At 41.1% G+C, this 25,085-nt stretch overlaps 1 protein-coding gene across 3 annotated transcripts in view; it reads left to right on the plus strand.

Annotated features, from left to right (window-relative positions):
• MPPED2 (metallophosphoesterase domain containing 2) overlaps positions 1-25,085 on the plus strand; it is a 172,595-nt gene that overhangs the window by 23,916 nt on the left and 123,594 nt on the right. The window lies entirely within an intron of this gene.

A 25,085-nucleotide genomic window follows, 5' to 3' on the forward strand; every position in this document is an offset into this window, starting at 1 on the left:
ACTCCACAAGGAGCGTTTCCAGCCACATGCAATTTCCCTCTTGGAAAATGCTCTCTGTGGCAGGTATGAGGTATCACACTAAACTTCTCTCTGTTAAAACTGCAGCTGGGCCCAAGTTGGCTTTGGCGATGATGCTCCTTGCTTGGGGTGGTGCAGATCGAACACTCCGTAAGATGCTAGCCAAGTGCCTAGGCTGTTGGTATGACGGCTGACAGCTGGGCATTGGTTCAGTTGCTGGTGGTTAGCCAGGAGTACCTGTTAGATCTTTAAAAATGGAGCATCACAGAAAGTAGAATTTCTCCAGCTCTGTTGCTTTTCTGGGAAGTTCAGAGATGCTCTTTGGCAGCCAACCTTCCCACTGAGTTCTAACTGTTGAACTTCATAATAGGAAATTTTTTTTTTTTTTTCTTGAGGAAGGCCATTTATTTATAATAGGAAAATTTTCTAATAAAAGCTCTAAGTTTTTGGTGATGGTTTAAATTAGTAGTTCTGGGGCACCTGGATGGCTCTGTTGGTTAAGCGATTGCCTTCGGCTCAGGTCATGATCCCGGGGTCCTGGGATAGAGTCCCGCAGCAGGGCTCCCTGCTCAGCAGGGAACCTGCTTCTCCTCCCCCCCCCCCCCCCCCGCTTGTACTCTCCCTCTCGCTCTCTCTCTCTGTCAAATAAATAAGTAAAATCTTAAGAAATTAGTAGTTCTGGAATGATCAAGACCCCATCTGAGTAGGCAGAAGAAGTTCATAAAATATGTATTGCGAGGAGTCCGGCTAGTGAATATATTGGTTGTAGCAGTCTACATTTCACTGTAGAAATTATACGGCTCTACTGTCTGTTTACAAATACGTTTGTGTGTACACATGCACACACACCCACATATAAACGAAGGCTTAAAATTAAACATAGAGGGGCGCCTGGGTGGCTCAGTTGGTTAAGCCACTGCCTTCAGCGCAGGTCATGATCTTGGAGTTCTGGGATCCAGTCCCATATTGGGCTTCCCCTGCTCTGCAGGGAGCCTGCTTCTCCCTCCCCCTCTGCTTCTCCCCGTGCTTGTGCTCTCTCTCTCTCTGTCAAATAAATAAATAAAATCTTTTAAAAAAATTAAACAAAAATGCAAGTGCTTCCTGAACACTCCTGTAAAGCAAATAAAACACTGGACATTGTTTGCATGTGGGTTGAACACCTCAACTAACGATTACTCACATAGTTGACCTTGTTTTCTATTGAGGGCACCAAGAAGCCACATTATTAAGCATATTGGGTCAACTCAGGGTTCACTGTTAACATCATTTTTCTTTCTGTGGAGATGAAAAGATCTTCAGGCAGATTGTTTTCTTTTTGTTCCATATTCGTGGGGGGAGTAGCATGATTTTTGCATGACTCTTGGCCGGCTCTATAAATAAGCAGATTCAGTCTTTTGTTTTAAATGTAATCAGCAAGATTGCATTTGCATTGCTTGTAAGTGAATCACATAAGTGAAATTACATTGCCTGCATCTCATTTGGTATCATAAAATGTTATGGGATGCAGGCTGTTTTTCTCCAACTAAAGTGTCTTGAGTTAGTATTAGGGTGCTTGCTTTCATTTTCCTTTGTGACCAAATTTGTTGCATTCTACAGAGCTAGGGCTCATATTTTCACTTATGTTAGTTGCTGGAGAAATACTTGTTCGTATTCTCTAGAATGAGCTAAGATATTGGTTCAGTAGGGGGTAAATGGGGTTTTAAGACTGTCACACGTCGTCGTGTAGCAAGTGATTGCTAATCACTTTCTGTGTTTGTGACAACTTCTGCTTACTAAGAGTAAATGCCAGTCGCTGTTGGTTGGAGGTATAAAGGAATCCGAAGCTTTTCAGACAGTTGGCTCCAGAAAATGGTTTACACGGAAACAAACACAAAAATAAAGACTTCAGTTTGTCACCGTTTTTTTTTTTTAGTGACCAGTATGAAATACGTATCTTAATTGGCTCTTTAGAAGATATTCTTCAGGCCAATGATTTAAAAGTCATTTTGTGATTACCCAGCTTATTTCCTTGAAAATAAATAATTTAACACAACAATAATAATCGCTGACTCCAAAAGTCAGTAATTTCAGTGACAAATGAGAATGCCCTATTTCACAAATCACCCTCCTCCTCCCTGAGGTTTTCTTAATTCATGAATTTTTAAGATGGAAGTTGAAGAAAAGGTATGAGTTCTTAGATAACCTATAACACAGTGTGGTTATCCACAAAACCTCTCTTTATTAGCTACATTATTGATAAACCCTACAAAGCAGCAGGCAGCTAGGGCTGACTGTGCCCTTTGCCGAATGGGAAGACAGCTCTCAAGAAGAAAAAGCAGGCCAGTTACAGTGACTTACCAACAGTGAAGATGCTTAGTAATGAATGGTGATCTCTGCTTATTTGGAAAGGTATTAGTAGAGCAAAGTGGCAAGAATTAAATGTGAGGAGTGGGAAATTAAAATAGGAGACCATGCATTTTTTTCTATCAGAAGAGAAGACTTAAGGATACTAAACCCAGGGGTGCCTGGGTGGCTCAGTGAGTTAAAGCCTCTCTGCCTTCAGCTCAGGTCATGATCCCAGAGTTCTGGGCTCGAGCCCTACATGGGGCTCTCTGCTCAGCAGGAAGCCTGCCTCCTACTCTCCCTCTGCCTACTTGTGATCTCTGTCAAATTAAAAAATAAAGAAAAAGGATACTAAACCCAAAAGAAAAACTAACATTCTACAATAGCTTACAAAAACTTTGCGGTATGGTTTTGAAGGAGATAAGCAGTTTTGTGTTCTCATCTTATTTAAACAAATGTATCTAAAAGACATTATACGGAAGGAGATGATTGAGTCTATATTCTTTTTTATTAGTAAACTTTACATTGAAGTGCAACATGCATATGGTGAAGTGTACAAATTAACTGTATTAGACCCAGTGAATTTTCACAAAGGGAACATAACTTGGTGACCAGCATCAGATGTAGTTTTAAAAAGATCATTTGTTTGTTTTAGTCTGTGAAATAATATTCAGAAGTCATAAGAATTGAAATGCTATTGTAATCTATAATAAAATTTTATTAGTAAAAATGGTAGAGACCACTGCTGCTATTGCTGTGTGGTTTACAAAGAAGATAATTATACGCATTGGGATCCCAGTGGCTTCCCTAAGATTCCTCCGCCTTGGATGTTGCATAGTTTAAAGTCGCATATGTGACTACTGTGACTTTTATTTAAACTGGTCTCTGAGGCATACTTTTCATTTGTAGTCACTTAAGATTTCCTGAAAGTTCCTCTCCGTGATTTGAAAACTCTATGGATAATATTTCCAAATTGATGACCTTCTTGAGTTAAAATATTTTTTTTTAGTCTAACTTAAAAGATATCTTTATTTTCTATTCCATTCATCACCATTTTCTCATTGAAAAAATTAACCATGCCTATCCCACTTCAAATGAACAGCTGCACTTTGAAACTAGATCCTTCTTTTGGCTGTAATTGTCCAAACGAGGAGGACTAGGTTTGCTAGCTATTTGAAAAGAATTGGTTGTGACTGTAAAGCATTTTTATACTTTCAGTTTTTTTCTCTACAAATTTTGGTGTTCCCAAGCTAGGGGAAAAAAAAAAAGAGAAAGGAAGGAAGGAAGCAAGGAAGGAGGGAGAGAGGAGAGAAGAGGAAGGAAACGAAAGAAAGAAGGGTTGGGGGGAAAGCAGTTTACAAAGTATCTGTAAGTGAGGCAGTTCTGGGAATAGCTTAACTCTATCTAGAAAGATAAAGGATGACCCGCAAAGTTCAACCTGAGAAAGACTATCACTGTGGTGCTAGAAGTGTGGCTGTAAACCACTGACCCAGATTGTTCATTTCTTTTTAATGCATTCACTAGAATGAATAGAATAACAATAAAATAGATACATATGTATATGTGCGCGCGCACACGCACGTGTGTGTGTGTGTGTGTGTGTGTGTGTGTGTGTGTGTATTCTGTTTGGTGTGCTTATGACCTAATCCTGCAAAACTGCATTGCAGAGAACAGTTGTGAAACTCTTTTCAGGGTTTGTCTTTGAAGCCAGTTCATGGGCATATATGGAACGAGTTCTCTCTATTTTCCAGCTACAGAAATCATCTTAATACTTGTTCATACCTTCCTAGCACCTTAGAGTGCCAGTTGCACACACCCAAGGAATAAAATTCACTTGTGAGTTCTTACCTTTGGTCTTCTTGTTCTGGCCACAGGGCTCTTTAGACTCACCAGACTGAATGTCTTCTTTGGTTGGATCCCTTACGGTCCTTGCCATGAGGAGGTACTATGGCAACCTTCTGCTTGTCCATAAAGGTATTGACTGACTACTGGAAAGTTGATCCAACAGTTGATCCAAAGGATCCTATATGAATGGGAACTAGCTTAGATAATAGATGAATAGATAAATAGCTTAGTCTTAGTCTTAGGTAAATAGCTTCAGTCTCTCAGCTTAGAGACTGAAATACTTGCACATTTTGTTGTTTAAGTGACCAAGATGGCTGATTAGAGATGTTTACTGATTGGTTACTTAACAAGTGGCCATTCTTTTTTATTTTTATTTTTTGAAGGGAACTAACAATCAAAATAGATTATCTGGCTATCTATGTGTTTTGAATCTCACAATAACTAGGGAAGAATGTTTCTAAATGAACATGAATTATAGCTCTGTTTATTATACCATTTTGAAAGCTAATAATTTGTCTTGACATAATAGCTGCTTTTAGGCTATCAGGAGTCATGAATAAGAGAAAATATACCACCAATTTCCAAAAATATATTTGAATTTTTTATTTTGATTATACAAAATTATACATTGTCTCCAATTAAAAAAATTGGGATTGATACCTCGAGGTAAGATAGAAATATTCTAAAACTTACTTCACCATGTAAATAGAAGAGCAGGTATAACTGTATCAGTTTGGGTATGTATTTGCTTATTTGACATTGGTCATTCTTTTATTTATTCACTAATTCAAATATTTATTGAACTCCTGCTATGTACTAGGCAAGCAAACTTGCCTGAGTCTGGGACTGTTCCATAAATTAAAATGGTAATCTTACCAGTTTATTGTGGGGGAAAATGGTTCAGTGTAAATGTCCACTGGTGATACTAATCAGCCTCGATACAAAATTTGTTCTAGCCTAGAGTATAAAACCAACCCTTATTTTTTTGGTTATTTTTCCCATTCTGATGGCTTTTTTCCTCATTTTATTGTCTTATCTTGGTTAAACACTGCTTTTGGGGAATCCCTTTTCTCTCTCCTTTAAGATATCTTAAATCTTCTGGATTGCAGGTCACACAGCCCAAGTTAGACCAAGGAAACTGGTTAAAAAAAGGCAAGCCCGATAGGACAAGGTAACATCCACAGAGATAATAATAATAGAATAAAGGCTATTAACTATTGAGGGCTTACTGTATACCCAGCTAAGTGCTAACTGCTTTAGTGCATTATCTTATGCAGTTCTCACCAAAACTCTCTGAAGTAGGTGGTATTATTCCCATTTTGCAGATAAGAAAACCAAGATTAAGACTTCACAGCTGGTCAGTGAAATAAACATTTGTCTGAGTTTATGGATCATGTTAGTTTGTCAAGGAGGCCGTGACAGACCCATGAATTAATTTGGATTTTGACTGTCTTCCTTTCTTTTCCAAAATAATGCTCATGATAAAACCATGTGGAACTGAGGTCATGAAGAACATGAAGTTAAATACATCCAGATCCACAAACATATTTTTTGGAACAGTTCCACGGGTTGAGGCTCCGTAGAGAAGCATGACCTAGCATGACTTTTTACTCAGAAACACAAATATGGAGGAATTTATTATTTGGAGGCCGAGGGGTCAAAGGAGAAAAGCATATTCAATTGAGAATCAAATGGTATAGGCCTCAGTTCCCTCATCTATAAAATGGAACAGATACTAGTTAGAGCAGATGGTTTCCAAAGATCCTTGGATTTCAAGCTTTCTAAGATTTTAAGCTGAAGGTGCTCAGAATTCCTCGTATTAGTTCCTGGACTCTCCACTCCAAGGCCACTGGCATTAGGTTATAATGCCAGGGAGACTTTCATATGGAAACATCACGCTCACAGGTTATAAATTCCAGAGGGAACACTCAAGACTGTTAACCCATTCAGCTAAACACCCCAAACTGAATGTAAATATTTTAAGAAAGAAAAGATTTCTTTACTTTGAGGTATATTTGCGGTGCTATGGAAGCAGGAAATAAATATGTGGAGTCTGGCCCTTTGTTGACTGAATTAAAGAATTTCAGATTCCAGAGAAGTGTGTCAGGATTTCTTCTTTTTACTAGTTTGAGGTGTATTCATCGAAGAATATGTCAATGGCCTGAGGTCTGGGAGCCTCTAGTTTCAGAATTAATGTTGACTCATGCTCTGATATTGGACAGATCTCTCAATACCTGAGCCCCATTTTCTTCTCTGTAAGATGTAAAATCGGTCCCCAGAGCTGTTTTCTGATGCTTAAAAATCTAGAAATCAGTATATTTTTTGATATCTCTCAAGCAAGAGAGTGATGATACTGTGGTTGTGTTTGGAGTGACCAGGGTCCCATGTGCTGTGAATGGTGGCTGAAGGACCAGCTCAGAGCACCTGGACTGAGGTGGTTTCTATAGAGAAGAAGAAAAATCCAACATTGAAAAAATAATTTGCAGTTGAATGAGAATGGTTTGTCCTCTGGAGTGAGTTAAATAGGTGATGATAAGCCTGCTGTTGTACACAATGGCATCTAGAAAATGGTGGAGGAGGCCAGATTGTCCGGCCCAGCACACTGCTGCGGAGTCCCAGAGAATGTCTGCTCTTAGGGTTGGTGCAAGCTGCAGGTTTTGAAAGGACGAGCGCTCACATGGCTGTTAGCAGCTGTATACCAGTGAACTTGTGTCAGGTAGCGCCCAGGGCAGGCAAATGTGGGGGAGATTCTAACTCAAAGACAGTGTGGCAGCACACCGCAGATATTCTTTTTTTTTTTTTTTTTCAAAGATTTTATTTTACGTATTTGACAGCCAGAAATCACAAGTAGGCAGAGAGGCAGGCAGAGAGAGAGAGGAAGGGAAGCAGACTCCCTGCTGAGCAGAGAGCCCGATGCGATGCGGGGCTAGATCCCAGGACCCTGGGATCATGACCTGAGCCGAAGGCAGAGGCTTTAACGCACTGAGCCACCCAGGCGCCCCACACCGCAGATATTCTTAAGTTTGGGGGCAGACATTGAAAAATAGGAGCCCTCTTAAAGGCACGGTACAAGGGCAGATTGGTGGTTATCCCTGGAAATGTGGGAGGTTATAAAAGCTCGGTAACAGGAAAGTGGCAGAAGTCCATGTATTAGAACTGAAATGGTAAAAGGCATAGCAGAGCAAGGTGTCAGAGGGCTTGTCCCTGAGCTGCTTGAGGCATGGATTGGGATTTTCTGAATGCTGTCTGTGGTCAGGGTTGGTCAGGGTTGGTTCAGAAGCCTGGTCTTGAGTTGAGCTGAGTGGTGGGCATGAAGCTGCCATGGGTCTAAATAGAGAACAGACATGAAGGCAGGGCCCCCTGCCCTGCAGTTGGGAAATTCACAAAGTGCCCTAAGGACCTTTTGCTAGTCAGGCTGCCCCAAGACAAACCAGAAGTCTAGGCTGTGCTTTTTCTCCCTTGTTCTTAGTTTGTTTCATAAGGTTAAAGAAAAAGAAGCAGTTACCTTCAATTTTATAAAGTCTTTGACCTTTTGTTTATGATTATTTACACTCATGAATTGTCAGTGCCATCTGACCACCCAGTGGCTTCCTCCTCCTTGCAGTATGGACTTGTCGATAATACCAGCATCCTTACAATGTAAGACATACCTCCCTTGTGCCAGAGATGGTTCTGGGAGTTGTAGATGCCATATTTAATCTTCAAAGGGGCTATTTATCTCTCCTTCGTGTGGCTTGAATCAGAATACCAGCCCAGCTGTCCTTCTGACAAAGCCCACTCTTTTCCATGAGGCCATCCTGACTTTCGACTTAAAGTAATTTCTTCCCTGTTTCTCAGTTTCTTCACGGAACAATGAAGATTTTCAAAGTTCTAGCTACTCTGCTTAGAGGTTCACAAATGCTGCCTTCTCTTTGCGTATCTTTAAGTCTTAAAACAAAAAAATCCATGTTTGTTTGCTTGTTTCAACTGTGGGACGTGTAAACGTAACTCTCAATTTCCTCAATCGAAAGGCATGGTGCACTGAATTTGGGATCTGAATAAGATGGTTATGCATGGGCATGAAGCTCATGTATGAACACTGATAATTTGTCTTCTAACTTCCTTGCTACATTCCGTGACCATAAACAAGGTCTACATTGGCTGCTGCTTTTTTTTTTTTTCCTTCTGCATAACTCCCGTGCTTCTGCCTCTTTTTCTTTCCTGAAAGAAAATATAATGAACATGGTACATTACTTTAAAAAGTGGGTTTCATGGTGCAGTTGGTAGCAAATGGTGTTGAGTGGTGATGGAACAGTGATATCTGGAAATAAACTGTTTTGGGGGAAGAAGAGAAAAGCAGATACTCTCTCCTCTGTGCCCTCTGTTTGCATTGGAGCACACGCTGCGAGCTGCAAAGGTGGGAGGTGTTCGAGCTCTTCCCTGTGCTCACGGTGGGTGGCCAGGACTGTTGAAAACCTTATTTTATTTATCTTAGAGGAGTTGCTGTAATTGTTGCCCAGAACTACTGGCATTTGGGGTTCACACATCACTGAACTCCTGGACTGTTGGTATTTGATGAGTAGGAGCCACGGTGTTTCTCACTTATGGAGAGAAGTTATACAGCGAGTTCCCAAAATGGCCCCGCTCACGACCACAGGCAGGCCCCGTTGTTAGCGCCGTGTGTCTTCAAATCTTGTCTGGGCTTGACAGCTTAAAAGCCTTTTGGAGTTGTTCAGCAAGGGGAAATGGTTAAGAACATTGTGACAAAACTAACCCATGAAATATCCTGCAGCCAGTGAACAGTTTATAAAGAGTCTGCGGTAGCACTGAAAGTGCTGACGTTAAAATGGCTTAAGTGGAGCAAAAAATTCCCAGAATATAACATTTTGAATGCAGAGTGATCCCAATTATGTTTTAAAAATGCATCGTGAAAAGACAAAATGAAAACATACCAAAAACGTTCCTAGTAGCTCTCTCTGGGTAGAGGAGTAGGGGTGCATCTTCTTTGCTCTCTGTACACATATTCTTAATTTTACTAATGTTCGCTACCTGTAACTTGAGCGAGTACGTATTTTAACCATTAGGAGCATAAAAGCTTTTTTCCACAGTAAAAGAGTAATTTCTCATATTTGGGGAAAATTCACTTTTGTGAATCAGGGAAAACCGCTTTCCTTTGTGATTCTGGTTTCTCCGGTGACTCTTACGTGGCTGAATTAACACGTTACTGTGTGTAAAATAACACCTATTTGACGCGAGTACTGAGGTGATATGGAAGACGTGACGGTTTTAATAGTACGAGGCGAATACTAATTTTAAGAGACAGTTGAATGATGAGTCATAAAATGGTGTGTTCGTTCCCAGTTAGGGTGTGGGGGTTTATCATCTGTCAATAAGAGAGAGCCGTATATGGAACACTTCATTAAGGAAAGGATTCAGGTTTCCTCAACCTTGTGAAATTAGGGCAATCCTGAGGAATTTTGCAGGGATAGAAATAACGACAAAACAGCAATAATTATGGTAATTATTGATCTTTAAAAACCATGCTCAGCGCAGTCTCATGACTTCCTCAGAGCATCTCTGTGAGGTGAGTGTTTGTACCCCTCACGTAAGTGGGAGAAAACTGAAGCATGGGGCTCAGGTGCACCATGTTCCAGAGAAGTTCTTCAGTGTGTATTACATATCTGGGGTTTGAATCTATGTTGTCTGTCTCAAGTATTAGCTTCATAAAGTGTCTCAAGTATTAGGTTCATAAAGTTTTCCGGGCATTCTAGTGAATTTGATACGAGAATATGCATCAAACCATCTTTTTTTCTTTGAACCAGTCTAAGAGATAGAAACAAATGGTAGACCAGTAAGAACACCTGACCAAAGGTAGCACTTAGTAGTTTTTAGTGTTTTGTGTTGGACAATATCAGAGTGGACAAAAGTAGAATTTCAGAAGTTTATTAGGTATTGAAAAGTAATACCTAATGTTTGAAATGTTCAGATGTGGAGAACACTTGTAATTCTTCAGTTTCCCATTGGGTTTGCATAGAAGCAGGTACTGTTCTGGGAGGCAGGCAGTAGAAGCAAATAAGCCGGGAGTCATACCAATTCCCCTTATAATTGAGGCCTCCCCATTTATGGCATCTCTGGCCTTGGGGAAATTATTTAACCTCAGAAACCTGGTACATCTGTAAAATGGGATTAATAGTACCACCTTCTAGGAAGGAATAGATGAGGTCATCTCCATAAACTGCTTGCTTGGCACAGTGCCTGAGACACTGTGGTAAATAGGGCTCCCAGAGGGTACTTTACTTTTTATTACTGAGCACTGGGAAGCATGGAGCCTGGATCCATTTCTGCTAACATTGGCCATGAGTGAGTCACTTAACCCTTCTGGATCCTAGACTCAACAGGAACAGTAACACTGATCTTTTTACCTACAAGGTGAGGATAAAACCAGATTGTATATGCACTAGTTTTTTGAGAAAATAGGAAGTGCAAGTGCATTTTGTGCAAGTAGAAGATGAAGGGAACAGTGGGCAGACAGAAGGGACAAAGTAATGAACTTGGGTTCAAGTTGTAACTGGACCTCTCCCAGGGGAGATCAGTTTGTGGAGAACAAATTGAGTTATATTCAATTGTCTGTTTAAAAAACAAAACAAAAAAACTTGAATCCAGAAACCCAGTGGGACTACTCACCGATTACCCTGATTTTTGGCCTCTCATCAAAAAAGGACCAGTCCCAAACTGGACTTTGTGGGAGTTCTTATTGCATGATTTTCCCAAGTGAAGGCTGTTTAGGGAACTTCTGGAAGGCCTGGCTGAGGTCTATCTTTTCATGCAGGAGCCCATTTCTTCAGCTAGGCAAGTTGTGGGAACATCAACTGGAGGTCTGTCTGAGATCAACCCTCCCCTGGGCCAAGGGCTTCTGCAGATGATCTGTATGCTAGTAGTCAGGAGTGCTCTGCAGAGTTTTCCTTTGGCAAACTCACATCAGAATTCCTGGCTCTTCTCACATGCCCTCTGCAGGGTCCTGATGGGAATACTGCCTGGCCATGGGTCCTGTAGCAAACAAACATTTAGGAGTCAGGACAAAGAGAAATTATATTCTAGTCCTGCTGCTGTATTTATTGAAATGGGGTCTTGATTCTGTGTTTCCTAACAACAACGGCATGCTATGGCACGGGTGGAGGAAAGACAGTCGTTTCTTTAGAATCAGAAGCTGATTTGTAGTTGGGGGTTACGAATCTGTTCAGTGACTTTCTCAGGCCACGATTCACCCTGGATTCCAACAGGAATCACGTTGTCTGCACAGAATAGCGCCAGCCCCTATGCTAATCAAGTTTAATCTACCAGCCAGGACTGCTTTCCCACAATGAGCATTTGGAGGCATTGCCTATTAAAATATCGGGTCTTTAGCACTGCCTTGAAAGCGAATCTGAAGGCTTGATAGGGACTGCTGTCTTTTTATTATTATTGTTATTATTGTTGTGATCTTAAAGAGCAATTGATATGGGAGTGAGAAGGGGACTGGCTCCAGCATGCCCCCTTGGCCAGCCCTCCCTAAAAGATGATTTAAAAACAGGCACTGAGCCAGAGAATTTTCAAGGCTAACTTTCTCACGTGGAAGAGAAAAATTATTGCAATGCCCTTTAGCTAAGTACACTCACTTCAGCCTTTATGGATGGCAGTGGTCACGTGCTCACCTCTTCGCGAGGAGGAGAGCTTGAAACAATCACACAGCAGAACCTCGGGAGACTGGGGGCGGGCTGATACCTGATGGTAGGGCACAAGGGAGTACCTGGAAGGGGTTTTTTGTTGTTGTTGTTGTTGTTTTTAAAGGAGAAGGCCGTTTGAGAAGTTATTTTCCTGCCAAAAAACTAAAGCATATCTAACCTCCTTTTCATCTTATCCATCATTGCTCTAGCAGAAAGAGATAGCTGACAGGCCTGAGTCTTAGCAGACCTGTAGGCCCTCTGCCCAAGGCACAGGTCAGATAACAGGCCCTCTAAGGTTCAGCATTCAAATGGGTGGAACACAGCAGGGAAAGGAGCAAACAGAATTATGCAAATGCAAACGTGGTGGAGGAAGACTTTCTAGTAAAACTTTTAGCAAATATTGACTCAGAACTGAGAATTATCTGAAATTTCGTCCTATCCAAAGTATCCAGGGGAGTCCCTGATTTGAAATTAAACACGGTCATTTTATATGTGAACTATCATGAAATCAATAGGCAAATGTCGAAATGACATAGAACGAGGCACTTAAAGAAATTGGGTCTGGCCAGAGTAAGAACAGAATGTAATTGATTTGTGTCTTATTTTCACGGGTGTACAAAAGACAGAATGAGAGAGAGAGAGAAAGAGAGTTTGCACTCAATGAAAGCTGACTGTTAAAGTACAGTATATACGTTTGGCTCCTGTAAAATGTGGTCTTAGACCCTTGTCTCCAGTGTGTACTTGAACTGGTGTGAGTAGTCATGATGATTTGGTCTCTGGATTTTGTGAAAATTGGTATCTGAATAATGCATTCCTACGTGGCTTGAGCAGTCCTGCAGTGGAGAGGTACAGGCTTTAACAACTTTAGGAAAATTCAGGTCACCTTATAAATTCAGTGTCTACCTGGGAATTGCCTTCTTGTAAATTTGGCATTCTGACTTAGCCTCCTCACCTTCATACCTCCCATTTATAAAGCAAAACGAAACAAAACGCTATTCCTTTTATGTTGAATGACATTACTGTAGCTGTCTGCTTGGTGAACTCCTACTACCCTTTCAAGACCCAGATCAAATATACCCGCTTTGTGAAGACTTCACTGTCCGCAAATAGAACTAATTCCTTTCTTTGGTATTTCTTACGGAAGAATCTCAATAATGATGGCTAACATTTACTGAGCACTTAATATGCGCCAGTCCCTTTATAAGCAATAGTTACTTAATTGACTTTGTGAGGCAACAACTGCTATCATTCCCAGTTTACAGATGAGATATAATGAAGGCTTAGAGGAGTTTAGTGATGTGTCCACGGCTCTCAGAGCTAGGCATGGAAAGAGCCATGGTCTAAAGCTACATCTTCTTGACGCTTTAAGTGACATAAATGACCTCTGAAGGGACCTTTTAATCACTGTGTTCTGTCTTAATCTCCCTGCTCCCATACCTACATAGGTATGCAAAATTTAGGGCCACATTGATTACATCTTGGTATGTACACACTCCTAAGCAAAAATGTGAGCTTCAAGATGATAAAAATGGCATCTTGTTAACCCTGTTAAAGAATAATTCTTCAAAACCCTCACTCATATGGATATAAAGTGAACACTTGTTAAAATTTTTATTTAACTCACTAATAAATGAGGGAACCAAGAAACTTGCTATAATAGGCTCACAGGAGAACCACAAATTTATCTGGACTGAAAGAATGTTGAGATGAATTTACAAATGGATTCCAAACTAGAGGGGGAGTCAATTGAACCTCCACTGGACAGAAGTTATTTGCAACTATAGATAAGAATTATTTGCATTGCTTTCACTTATCTACAAGTTACCGAGTTGTAAAAGAGCCCAAAGGCTAAGGCATTTATCCCTATGGGATCAGATAATGCCCAGAGGCTTCAGCATTCCATTAAAATGATGCTCATTCCATAGTCACCTCTGAGAAACAGTATTGCATCGCGAAGGGCAGAAGTTTCTGTTTTAGACAGGTTCCAGATCAAGAGTCCCAAGCTTAATGTGGGATCTTAATTAAAATTTGGAGCATACAAAAAAGCACATGCATGTGTATGTGCACGTGCACACACATCGTGCAGAGATCTTGAGAGGATTAAATGTAATAATAGAGAAAATAATACAGGAATATAGGAAAAGCCTCTGGCATATTATAGATACTGCTAAATATTAACTATTTTTATTAGTTCTGTAATGTCTAACATACAGTTATTACTTGATAAACATTTTTTGGGTGACAAAATCAGGAGGGGACGAACTTTTTTCTGGAAAGTTCTAAATAGTAAATATTTTAGACACTGCAAGCCATATGGCATCTATTTATCTAATTAGGCCTCTACTCTTAGAGATTGAAAGTGGCCATAGATCATATTTAAGCGAATGAATGTCACTGTGCTAGAGTAAAACTTTCTTTATAGAAACATGCATTGGGCTGTATTTTTTTGTATGGGCTATAGCTTGCTAACCTGTGAACTAAATGACTAAAGTGGTTCATTCAAAAGCTTGGGGTGAAGGACTAATTTCTAGTCATACCTGTTGGTGGACCTTGTCAGGGTCAGTTTGGCCAATGCTAATTAGAAGTAGTAACATGAGGGTACCTGGGTTGCTCAGTGGGTTGGGCCTCTGCCTTGGGCTCAGGTCATGATCTCAGGGTCCTGGGATCAAGTCCCACATTGGTCTCCCTGCTCAGCGGGGAGCCTGCTTCTACCCCCCCTCCCCCCCGCCTGCCTCTCTGCCTACTTGTGATCTCTTTCTGTCAAATAATAAATAAAATCTTTTAAAAAAAAGAAAAAGAAGTAGTAACACGATAGACTGCATTTCCCTTTGTTATTGTTCAAAGTAAATTGACCGCTGGAATTACAGTCAGACTTAGATTTGATTCTGTTTTCAACCAGATGCTAGTTGCGTGATCATGGGCAGGTCACCCATCAGGTCTGTACCTTAGATATACCAACCTTGAGATAATCATGTAAACTATGACATAACTCCACCATGATAATAAGTATTCTTTTCCAGAGAGGAAGAAAGTTCTCCATGGCTGCGTTTGTTGTGTGGGAGCTATGTAATTTTTATGGTTGAATAATGGACTGGCTATTTCAGTAAGGGATGAAGATGAAAGATAAAATAGTTTTCTTTATTGTTATGAAACAGTATCATATATTGAGTCTGAAAATTATTGTGTTGGGTTAACTTTGAAAGGTTGTTAAACGTTGGGTTCATGTTAAGTGGTCTTTACAAATAAGCATTTGTTTTGAAATGTACTAACAAGATGTCCCAGCTGTAGCAAAAATGGTCTTTTTGCCTTAGGCATGACTGATTTTTTTTGAAAGTAAGTCAATCAACCCAACCCAAAGTTGGAAAAAAATAAAATCACAAATCATTAAAATCCAATGGAAACGGCCACACACTTTTTAAGAGAGGCCTATTAGCCATGCAAATATGAAGCTAAGTAAACTTCTGATAAGCGCGATTAACTAAACAATGAATTCCATTAACAACTACTTGTGAGACTTATGAAAACCTGTCTTTGTGAGTTGGAATGGTAGAGAAAGGCAGTAGACTTTGTTCCCCGTTAGCAGTTTAATTAAAAAAAAAAAAATCTTGTTTACTCAGTTAGACCCAACACCTCCTCATGAATGTCACTCCCAACATTAAAAAAAAATTAAATGATTGTTTTTGATGTCCCCTTAAGGTTCTTTCTACTGGACTGAGCCAGATGAAGACTTTTTCAGATGGACCAGTATTTGCAAATGACCCACATTTTGTTTTTGAAGTTGTAATTGTAATTATTGATGTAAAAACAAAAGAAAACAAAACGGTGTGCTCCGTTTTAGGACAGTCTGCTCTTACATCTGGGTGTGTTGTGTCCTGTAAGAGAAGGTTGTGTAGCTGGAGGATGGCAGAGTAGATGCTGAGCAGACCACTGGGGCAGAGCCACTCACTAGCCCTGTGCCTTTGCTGAGCCTCTGTTTCCTCATTTGCAAAATGACAGAAAGACAGTGGGGGTTGGGGGGTGGCGGTGGGGGTGGGAGAGGGGGAGGGGTTGTTAGGTTAGAAGGTTTTTAGGTTTCATCTAATCCTTACCTGCAAGGAGGGATTAGATTAACACAATCAGGTGAAGGGCATCACGTGGTACCGGGCTTCTAAATGAAGACTGTTGCCATCGCTGTCATTATTACCGTTGTTATTTTCAACCTGAAAAGTTTATGTCTTAGTATCCAGTTGTCTTAGTAAGTTTAGGTCACTACAACAAATACCATAGATTGGGTGACTTAAACAACAGACATTTATTTCTCACAGTTTCGGAGGCTGGGATTCCCACTGTCAGGGTGCCCCCCAGTTTGATTCCTGGGGAAAGCCCTTCCCTGGCTTGTCGATGGCTACTTTCTTGCCCTGTCCTTACATGGCCGCCAGAGAGATCATCTTTCTCCGTCACTTTTGATGAGGCCGCTAGTCCTCATGACCTAATTACCTCGGGCATGCTCCATTTCCTGATACTGTCACCTGAGGGATTAGGTGATTCAACGTATGAATTTTCGGGGGGGACACAAGTTCAGTCCACGCACGGGCTCCATGATCAAAGTGTGGACAGTATAGAACCACAGGAGACTTAGTAGCGTAGGATGTTGTAGTTCATTTGTGGCTACTTCTCTCATTGCGGTCTACTCATGAGGGCTTCTGGTTTAGTATCATCATCAGCTTTCTAGGACTGCTGTTCCATACCCTCTCCTTTCTGTCTCTCCATCTTTCCATTTCCCACCTCCCCTCACCTCTTGCATGGATCCTTAGTTTTCCTAAAAGTCTGCTTTCATTGTGGCCCCCTGCATCTCTCAGTGGGTGAGGGAGGAGGCTGTTTTCCACGGCCTTCAGGGCTGGTTCAGGCCCCACCATCTGGCTCTCTGTGGTCTGGCTCCCCCGCCCACGGCCTCTCAGACCTTCCATGGCTCAGTGTCTTAGGACTGCTCCAACCACACCTCCGTACTCTGAGGCTCCCAACACATCTTAAGTGCTTCCACATTGCTCCTCTTACAGTCTGGACAGCCCTTCTTTTCTGCCTAACTTTCCCAATCCTATGCTTATTGAAATCCCAGCTCACATTCCAGCTTCAGGCCACCCTCCTGCTTCTTTCGGAACCTGAGATCCTTTGTCCTGGGCGTTGGAAATGGACATACTACTTTGTCTGTTGCCCGCTGTAATGTCCCCTATCCTTCTTCCCAGCCTGTAAGCAGTGCCAGGCATTTTCTTCCATTCCCCACAGCGCCTCGCAGAGCCTTGATTATAACACTTTGTGCATTGTTCTGAAAGTCACCTGTTTAAATGCTGGGAAACGACCAAAATTGCAGAAACCACACATATTGGTAAGCATTTGGTGAATACATGAGTTGACGGATCAACTGCAGAATCCTTAAAGGAACCATCCTTGCTGCCTCTTTGTCCTTCTAGAACCTCTCATGGTACCTGGCACAGAGGTAGGTGCCCAAGGAGTGGTTGTTGACTGAATGTTTGACCCACGGTGTGGAGTAACAGGGACTCAGTACGATGTCACATGCCCCCTTTTTCTCAGATGCCAGACCACTACGCAGAATTGTAAGCCGATTAACTTGGTTGTTAGGTTAGAAGAGAGGGAAACATTTAACTCTGGATATGGTACATTTCTAGGGAGATATTTATGGCCCAACAATGTGCCAGCTGGGAGGCTTCAGTGGCTCGTACAGTCGCTAGCCTGACGGGCACTAAAACACCTGAATGGCATCGGTCGAAAGACCATGAATTCCTATCAGATTCAGGGCTCAAAGAATTCAATTGTGACCACTTAATATTCATTGAATGTCGGCACTGTACTTCTGTACTAGGAAAAAATAGATGAGACATACTTTGTGCAGTGGGCTTTGTTAGCTATAATTAGTCGGTGATAGAACAGTGTTGATACAGCAGTCCCGCAGTTAAAGAAAAGCAGTGCCCTTGGTACAAATGTGAATATATTTATACATCTGGTTCTGTTATGCTTACTTACTGTGTTTCAGCACCGTTACTGTTCCCGGGGCATGATGGCTAAACTAGGAGAATTTTGCCAGCTCATAGTTTGAGAAAAATGAGAACAGCTCCACTTCTGATGCAACTTAGTTAAATCACATGCCCTTTCATTTTTGTTTTGTTGTGGTAACTGGAATTCTGGCTTTGGTCTCTTTTACACTAGATACCCCTGTAAGCTTTTTCTGCAGCCCTGCATTGCAATTTCACTTCTTTTTCCATATAAAGTCTCCCTAATTCGGATTACGTTTGGACGGATCTGGACTGCGTTTATCTGTGCATTGTCTGGGAAAGCAGAGAGTAAAATTGCCAAGAGAAAGGACACGTTTTAAGCTACTCAAGAGACTGAATTATTTCTGAAGCCTTATACAAATAGTCATGTAGAAACAATGCAGCTAGTCATGTGGGGGTCATTGGGTCTTGCCCCTCTTTTCACACTTTAAGAAGAGGCTGGAAGAGAGGTGACTTGCCCAGGGTCACCTTGCTAAGTGATGAACAATGGGTAAAAGTGCAGGAGCTCCTGGACTCCACAAACAGGGCTTTTTAAACAAAACAAAACAAAAGAAGAACACAATGAAGCTCATCTGTCCAGTAGTTTTTTGTTTTGTTTTGTTTTTTAAAGATTTCATTTATTTATTTGAGAGCGAGAGCATGAGTGAGAGCGCGAACCGAGCTGGGGGAGAGGCAGACTCCCTGCTGAGCAGGGAGCCTGATGCGGGGCTCCATCCCAGGACCCTGAGATCATGACCTGAGCTGAAGGCAGACACTTAACCAACTGACTGAGCCACCCAGGTGCCCCTAAAGTAGTCCTTTTAAAGAGACATGTATTTGGAAACATTTACAATCAGTTTTCACGTGTGACTTGACATATCTGAGAATGAGGAACACTTTTAATTTCTACCAGTGTTATAAAAATCAAACTTATAAATTGCTCACTTTCCCCAACATACTGCAATATGCAGACTTTTTTGAGGTTTTAAGAGATTCCTTTTGACTAGATAACTTACATGAGAATTGAGGGGTCAGTATACCCAGCATAATAATTTGAATGTTTTGAGAGTGAACTCCAAAAATTTTTAAGCCGACTCAGTAGATGTTTTTTTTTTTTTAAGATTTTATTTATTTATTTGACAGACAGAGATCACAAGTAGGCAGAGAGGCAGGCAGAGAGAGAGGAGGAAGCAGGCTCCCCGCCAAGCAGAGAGCCCGATACGAGGCTCGATACAGGGCTCGATCCCAGGACCCCGGGATCATGACCTGAGCCTAAGGCAGAGGCTTTAACCCACTGAGCCACCCAGGCGCCCCAAGCCGACTCGGTAGATGTTAATGGCTACCAGAGTTTAGGTGATTTGCTAGCATTTTATAATTTTTATCTTTTTTATTCTCCAAGTGTCAGCATCTTTTTTAGTTTCCAAAATTAAGTGGGTGGAAAGAGAAACTGCAAGTTAGGAAATCTGAATTCTAGTTCTTTAGAGTGGAGAAACCTGTAATTGTAGTAGTTATCTGTTTATTTTAATGTGTAGTTAAAATGTAAAGCCAGCATATCTCAGTCATGAATTCGGAAATGATATTGTTTAGGGAAAAACTTTAAAAAATATATAAGAAGTGTAGGGCACTTAACAGAAATTAAGTAGCAGTATACATGAGTAAGGAAGACAGTCAAAGAAGTGGAACAGAGGGTGAGACAATCTCTAAAGTCTCTTCCAATATAAAATTCTGTGATTTTACTAATTATACCTGGTGTTTGGATTTCATTGTTTTTGCTGGCGGGCTTTGCATATCTTTAGCAAATAATATATCTAGGGTGAATATAATTTTGGCTTTCATGCCACCTAAGTTTTCTGGGTAAAAAAATGAAAGCTTCAGTGTCACATTGGAAAACTTTTTAGAGATAAGGTCAGCAGAATGCCATGAACAGCATCAGGATTTTCTAGTGGAATGGGGGTGGTAAATGACATTTGATTCCCATTAGAATGCTTTGTAAGGGTAACAGTCCATTCTCACATTGAATTATAGGCTAATTGTGTACCCAAGGCTTTCCCTGCACACATGGTCTAAAGAAGAAACCCATGTCGTGACAAACGACATGATAACAGCTTTTATGAAGATCTGTCCATGGGGCTTGCAACACTATGCAAATTTGTTATTGGGGAAAATAACAGGTATTGTCAGAAGAATATTCCATAGTGGAAGCAGTAATATTATCATATTTTTTATGGGCAAAAAACTCTTAACGTGTCAAGATTGAATAAATGAGAATGGTTTATTTGTTCGAATATGCAGTAAAATATATAAACACTTGATAGTCAAGCTTCAAGAACAAGATTTGAGGCTTGGCACAAAACTTGGAGACTGAATTAGAAAACTTTTTGATGGGGCACCTGGGTGGCTCAGTGGGTTAAAGCCTCGCCTTCGGCTCGGGTCATGATCCCAGGGTCCTGGGATCGAGCCCTGCATCCATCTCCGCTGAGCGGAGAGCCTGCTTCCTCCTCTCTCTCTCTGCCTGCCTCTCTGCCTACTTGTGATCTCTGCCTGTCCAATAAATAAATAAAATCTTAAAAAAAAAAAAGAAAAGAAAACGTTTTGATGATAGCTCCTCTCGGAGAGACCACCAGTGTGCCCAGCACTGTCATCTCTCCACCACCCCTAACAGTGTTCGTCTTTGATACGCAGCTCACTGGCCCATGAATTCACAGGTCCACAAATTCTGACACTGTCCCGGGAGGTGTTCAGACCAGCTGGATCGTGTGGAGGAGGAGACCAGCAGGGCTCTGTGGGCACTGGAAATCTAAACACACAAGGAGAGCTGAAGAAACCAGGGTTCCTCGATTAGAGTGGAGAAGATATTAGGGGGTTATGGTACTTGTCCTCAAATATTTGAAGAACCGCCAAAGGGAAAAGGGGACTGGATACCTATTCTCTGGTATTTCACGTGCAGAATATTGGGATGAAAGAAGAAAATAAGAGGAAAAATATCAATGTAGTTATTGACCGTGGGGTATGGGTCCCGACTGTGCTGGGTGTTGGGTTTGTGACCTCCTTTAACTCTCAGAAAGTCCCAGTGTGGTCACTGTTACCTCAGAGAAACTAAAAGGTACTACTTCGACTAAGAGTAGCAAAAATATTACCACTTAGTAAAAAAACAAAAACCACTTACTGAGTGTCTGCTTTGTGTCAGACTGTTCTAAATGCTTTGAGTACATGATACCTTTTTATCCTCACAGCAATCCTTTGGGAGAGGTACTATTTTTATATCCATTTTATTGGTGAGGAAACCAAGACACAGGAGTTAAGTCCCTTGCTTGGTGTCACACTGTTAATAAATCTGGAGTGAGAGTCAAAGCAGAGAGTCAAGCCTGCCTCACTCTTAGGTCATTCTGTGTCTTTGCTTTCTGAGAATGTGCCATGTGCCAGACCCAGTATTTGACAACTTATATCCTCATAGCAACATAGAAGATTAGGCGTTACTATTCCCATTTTACAGATGAGAAAAAAAAAAAATGAAGCCCCAAAGAATGAAATGACTTGCCAGAAGCAAATACCTCAGCCAACATTGTTCATTTTTAGGCTCTGGGCCAATCTCTTTGGACCATGCTCAGCTTTCTCTGTGCCTGTAGAGATGTAGACTGAATCAGAAACTTTTTAGCAAGTAGAACTGTTGAGAAAACCTGAATGGGGGGCCCCAGAGAAGAGAAGGGAACTCAGGAGCTCTCCTTCTCTGGAAACCTTGGGAAGAAAACTTGTGTCAGTTAGGCAGAGATGGGGTAAAAGAGATTCAAGCTTCGTGTAAAACATTGAACCCAGGGGCGCCTGGGTGGCTCAGTTGCAAGGCGTCTGCTTTCGGCTCAGGTCCTGATCCCAGGGTCCTGGGATGAAGACCCTCATCAGGCTCCCTGCTCAGCGGGAGGCCTGCTTCTTCATCTCCCACTCCCCCTGCTTGTGTTCCCTCTCTCGCTGTGTCTCTCTCTGTCAAATAAATAAATAAAATCTTAAAACAAAACAAAACAAAAAACATTGAACCCAGTGCCTGCTAAGGTTTTGTCCAGTGCTGGGATTTTATGATGCTGTGTTTTCTTCTCATCTTCCCATGTCATCTTGTTTTCCCCTGGGTGTACTCAAATGTACGTGCAAATCTCACTGTGATATTTGAATCTGGCTCTGGGGGTTAGATTGCCTTGGTAAGATACTCACTTGCTAGGATACTTGACATGATGCCTTAGGGGAAATGGTCGATCATTTGAGAAGTCAGCAGCATAAACAGTAAGCAGTGAAGTTAACTAAGACGGAAAATGTAGTCTGTGGGTCTTCGCACAATGTGAACAGGTAGATCTATTTGTAGTCGGGGTCTCCCTTAGACGTGCTGTTACGGTGAAAATATTTGACTGCCTTGACTTTTATTTCCAAAGCATTTACCAAATGCCCAATTTGGAAATAGTAGTTTCCCAAGGGTTGTCTCAACTTTAATTATATCTGTTGCAACTTGCCTATTCTGCTAGATGTCTTATTTTCAACTCTGAATGTCTTTGGGTGGACGTGTCTTCCTTCCTGCGACCCCTGGGTGATATTTGTCATGTTATCCTGCAGCGTGCCTCTGACACGCTGTGCTGTCTTGTCTCCTGAAGCCGTCTCTTGCCTTGTTTTGAGTCCTGGGGGTAACAAAGGACATCCGTGTCTCTGGGTCAGAGGATATATATAACTTCTGCATTTGCCTATTTATACCTCCCCCTTTCCTTTCCCAAGCCTCTACCTTGAAACAATCTTCCATATCGCTCTTAAATATCCACCTGATTCTCTCCGGTGACATCAAGTTGGTGATCTTGGTGGGTGAGCCTTCTTGGACAGTCTTCCTGTATACTTTTGACTCATTTTATTTCAGCTCAAAGCTAAGCAGATGCATTTTCTCCCTTTTCCCTTTCCCCTCTATTTTTCTATTCTGTGGCCTTTCTTTCACTGTTAATTCTGATGGACATTTAAATGTTTCTCTGGAGGACGTGGGAAGGTGGGGCGGGAAGTGGAAGCCACTTAAAAATTGGTGTTCTTGTCAGTGGCCTCAGAAAGTTATTGCCCAGTGTAGAACTAAGATGGGAACCAGACAGATGATGCACCAGAGGATGATCTGCTTCTCTACACTGAGGAAAAGTCACAGAATAGGGGCCTATCCACAGTGAAGGGTTTATATCTGTGCTACTTTCTCGTAAATTCAAAATGATAACTGTAATGCATGTCCCTCTGATAAGTGATATATGTGTAAAGGATTTCGATGTAGTAGTTGTGCCTGGAGGTCAGCTAAGTTACAGAAAAGAGGAAATAGACACTGTGTCTATATATTCCCATCAGGTTGGGAACTGGAAATTAAAGATGTACTTATGTCTGTATGTATATGCATATATGAGTATTTGAATTATTCATGTATTTAGAAGTCCAGTGGTTGATACTTATTTAATTTTCATTCAAATGTTGGTGGATTAAGCATCAGTGTGCGCAGTCCGATTCCAGGGAGCATCTTAACTTTTGACATGGAAACAGAATATTACGATCACTTTCACTTTTCCCTTCCAGTCTGCTGCAGAGAACAGTCATTCATTCTCTCGGGAAACTGCTATTAGAAGACAGGAGATATTGACAAGACTGGAACCACTAAGACCGAGTGTAATAGAGTCTCAGTAATGGAAGGGAAGACACCAAACACTTCCATGTATATAGAAAAGTCAACATTGGATATAATCAGAAGGGTTTCCAGGTTACTCGTGAGATCTCAGTGGATTAGTGAATATTCTCCCTGGTAATAGCATTATTAATTTCTAGCCTTTACAGGAAAAATTCATTAATTTTTTGCAAAGTTAAACTTTTTGGGTTTCCAATTAGACCCACTGCGTTAACCAGTTCACGGTCCCTCCCCCTCTCCTCCTCTTTCCTCTCTTCTTGCTCTCCTTTCTTTTTACTTCCTCTCCTTCTCCTGTGACAAAGAGAAAATTACATTAAAAGATTAACCGTTAAAGAAATTCAGGACTATCCGGGTTGTCTATCGATGTCTTTATTCTCCTCACTAAAATTGCCATTGTTAAAACAGATGGTTTCTTTTAGAAAACTGGGAAAAAGAAAGAAAAATTAAACAAAGCCTGTGGAGGTAACACATGTAGGGAATCTCGTGGTGAGCTTTCAGCATATTCTCTGCTGCATGTTAACGAGGAAGGGTGGGGCTGTGACATGAAATATTGTTCCTTATTTAATGTTTCACACTCTGATCTCCGCATTGCATATTTGCTTCTCTTGTGACCTTCTCTTTGACTTTATAACTGCTTCTTTTCACCCATAATCCAAAGTAAGTGTACATTCCTACAGAGAAATTAAAGGAGGCTGTCAGTGTAGAGTTAATATAGTTAAAGCACCCTTAACTCTGCTACAAACCCCTTAAATAATTAAAACTGTATGCTTGAAGAGTCAGATTTGCATTTCTTTACCAAGTTTATTTAGCACACTTTGTTACACTCAATTAAATGAGACTGTTCTGTTTCATTTTCTTTGCTTCGGGTTGATCATTTTGCCTTTTGATTCTTATGCCCTAGTGTAATTTCACAGTGCTTAGGTCTCTAAAACTATACATATATTAATGCATATGTAGATCTATACACACCCATTAAAAGGCTTACTGTTTGTACTGAATAGAATCTTTGCCCAAGGCATTTGAGCGCTGCAAGTCATCTGAGGTGTACCTGGGACTGCAGATAATTCATGGTGGTAAAGAAGGAGCTTGACAGTGTTCTTTTAACATTCAGTGTTTCTCTTTTAAGTCCTGTTATTTTGACGTCTCCTTCTCTCCCCACCATTTGATTTGGGAATGTCTTAGCAAAGTCAAGAAGATACAGGTGTTGAATGGTTGCGGAAAGGAAGTTAAATTTAAGTTCTATCTATATCTCTCCACATCTCAGTTGGCAAAGCATGTGCAGAGTGTTCTCTGTAAATTAGTTCACTGCTTAAGTTATGCATGTTTAAGAAGGAATAAATGTAGTTATCCATTTCTTAATGAGTAGTGGGATCAATTGGAGCTTGATGAGAGAAAATAGCATAATTTTGCTTCCCCAGTTGGGGTTCAATATCCCTAAACTTCACCATTAATCACTCTATCCGTTTCCTAGGTTATTTCTGATTTTACATGTAAGCTATTCTTTCCTTTTCATTCTCC

Source organism: Martes martes (genome assembly GCF_963455335.1).
Source record: "Martes martes genome assembly, chromosome: 10".
NCBI lineage: Eukaryota > Metazoa > Chordata > Mammalia > Carnivora > Mustelidae > Martes > Martes martes.